The sequence below is a fragment of the Mus caroli genome, chromosome 15 (genome assembly GCF_900094665.2).
Source record: "Mus caroli chromosome 15, CAROLI_EIJ_v1.1, whole genome shotgun sequence".
Classification (NCBI taxonomy): domain Eukaryota; kingdom Metazoa; phylum Chordata; class Mammalia; order Rodentia; family Muridae; genus Mus; species Mus caroli.
Genome location: NC_034584.1, coordinates 52,625,218 through 52,628,040, shown reverse-complemented (window position 1 = coordinate 52,628,040; position 2,823 = coordinate 52,625,218). Strand labels below are relative to the sequence as shown.

The following is a 2,823-nucleotide window of genomic DNA, read 5'->3' as shown; positions in this document are numbered from 1 at the left end:
GAGTGTTACAGTGTTGCCCATGGTGAGTGTTACAGTGTTGCCCATGGTGAGTGTTACAGTGTTGCCCATGGTGAGTGTTACAGTGTTGCCCATGGAGCAGCTGGAAGCAACCTGGGACTCATCACAGTGGGATAGGAGAAATGTCAGGCAGCTCGCATAAGCAATTAGAAGTAGCATGTTAGAAGTGTACATAGCAAAACAGCAGGATCTCAAGGGTCTAATATATGGTGGGGAAGAGAAAAGCAGAATAACATGAAATCATAACAAGTTGTTCCTGTGAAGTAAGATTAGATACACTCATGAGAACAGTTCAGAGTCACCAAAGTGCATTTGAGTACAAGAGAGCTAATTCTAGGGCAGTGGCCCTGTCCTTTGAGCAGAGACTTTCAAGGTGGCAGCACAGGATGGGCAGGGATGCAAGCCTTAAGTGGCTGTAGCAAGTATATAAGATTAGTCAATTTTTAAAAATCAGTCATGTCAGGTCATTTGGAAGAAAAACTGTTGGCTACTTTGTGCGGAAGTAATGGTCAGAAACAGTGGAAGGCACATGACCTCAGAACCTTGGAGATGCACATGAAGCATTAGAAAGTACAATAGGCCGTGTGTGTGTGTGTGTGTGTGTGTGTGTATGTGTGTAGGAACAGATAATCAGAGGATAAAATTGTGGGTCAAGTTCTCAATGGACAGAAGAGATGTAAGGGCTGGATGCAAGCAGACAACAGTGCCCCCTGTAGGTGAAAGTTTGAAGGGCCAGATCTGCACACACTGGAGAGGGATTCAAATGAGGTATGGGGAAGATTGCTGCCCTAGGTAGATGGTGGCAAACAACTCTGACAGAGAAGGTGTGGAGGGACAGGGAAGGCAGGATGTCAAAGGTAATTCCTTAATTGACTGTTATGAGACCTGGACATTTCTCTCTCTCCCTACCCCATGCTGCTCTCTGGCTTTCATGAGAACCAGTGTGGAGCCTAAGAATGTAGCAACCATTTCAATCCCCAAGCTAATCCTGCAGGCAATTAGGAAGCCCAAGCTGCCCACATTGTCCAATTAAATCCACACCAGTTCTTCCAGGGCAAGGCTCTGCAAACTCCAGGCAAGCCAGTGGAACGAGAGAAGTAATTCTTTGAGGCGCAGTTCTAAAGCCCTCCATGTCTCCATAGACACCAATTAACTCTGATGTTGACAGGCTGGGCTCTGCTGACAGGAACGTCCCTTAAGATGACAGCTGTAAACAAAGCAGTGCTCAGCAGATGCTACAGGTACACGCTGCCAACAGGAGTCAGCTGGGAGACAGCCATGTGTTACTACCGAGTTCAGCAGATTTCTCAGTCCAACTTGCGATGGTCTTGTGCCTTGAGAGAATGCCCTTGAGATGACTAACCCTGAGATTTTAGCAGTTCTTCCAACTGAAGCTACGTAAGCAGCGCATTACACAACTCCAGGGGGTGCCATTTTCTTAGCCTACATTTCCGGGTTTCTTTAGAAACCTTGAATCTTACCAAGTTCTGTTCCTCAGAGTAGTCTAGCCTAATTCCTCACACCATGGGGCCCCATCTCCTGCCCCCTGTGGTTATTAAAGCCACACCTGCACGTCCCACTTGAAGCTAGGATCCCCTCTTGCTCCTCTCTACACCCCCCTGCCAGGTTTTCCACCATGCCTTCCATATATAGACACAAGGTAATTATTTGCTGAATGGCTCTCCTCTGGAGCATAAAATTCACCAGTCGGTGTGGAAGGCAGCCAACGCCACCAATGTCAGTGCTCAGCAGAAGGTCATTAGGTAACCATGAAAAGGACAAGCTACACAGCATCTCAAAGCTCCGGAAAGGCCTCTCCTTTGGGTTGTGAGTGGCTGCAATGGTGAACATGTCTGGAGCTTTGCATCTGCATAGATATTTGTATCTACAGAAACAGAAGCTAACTTGATGTGGGTGTTATTTGCCCAAAGATAAAAAAGCTCAGTGGTTTAATGGAAAGCAGATAAGAAAGTTGTGTTTGGAAATGCTTTTCTCAACCCTTCAGCCGATGAGTGATCTCGTGCAATTTCTGGGTGTCTCAGAAATGTATTCTCCCCCTCTGTGAACTAAAGAATTCCCAGAACGAGATCTTATGTGTCGCATATGCGACACAATGCTTGGCACTGAGGGCTATGTATTTTCTCCCAACATTACACACCGACTGCAGACTCTGTGAGCTGAGCCACTGTACACACATCTCCAGAACCCCATCTTCTCTCACTATGGCCCTGCTTAGGATACAGTGGCAGTCAAGATCAGCTGATACCAAAAGGCTGTTGTGCAACAGAGGAGGTGTTGAGTGTGTGTTGTTCTGCATTGTCCCCAGTTTTGGCTCAACTCAAAACTCAGCTTCTGTAGACGTGAAGGTGAAGCTGCAATCTGCTTTGCCTGGGTTTAGCAGCTAAGAAAAGCACAAAAGTTAAAGTGTTTTGAAAACAGAGCAGAATGCAAATGTGATGCATTAATATTCATGACGCAATTAAAATGTTACTGAAATGTAAACACGATACTGATGAAAGTCACTGTATGAATTTAAATAATTCCATAAAATAAGCTGTCTTCCTATAAAGAAGCAGCCACGCCAGGAACTGGGCTAGAGAAACATAAGCGACTTCACCAATACCAGTGGCACTGGGTCACCAAAGGGATATGTACGCTGTTCAAACCTCAATGCTGTATAAAAAGGAAAAAAAAAATCACCTTAATTTCATGAGTCATACCACACAAGAACTTTCTGCTTAAAATGCAAACTCATTTTTATGGCTGCCCAGCATGTTTGAAGAAATCCATCTCTCTCTCTCTCTC

At 45.4% G+C, this 2,823-nt stretch overlaps 1 protein-coding gene across 1 annotated transcript in view; it reads right to left on the bottom strand.

The window, feature by feature from the left end:
* Fer1l6 (fer-1 like family member 6) overlaps window positions 1-2,823 on the bottom strand; it is a 150,627-nt gene that overhangs the window by 62,565 nt on the left and 85,239 nt on the right. The window lies entirely within an intron of this gene.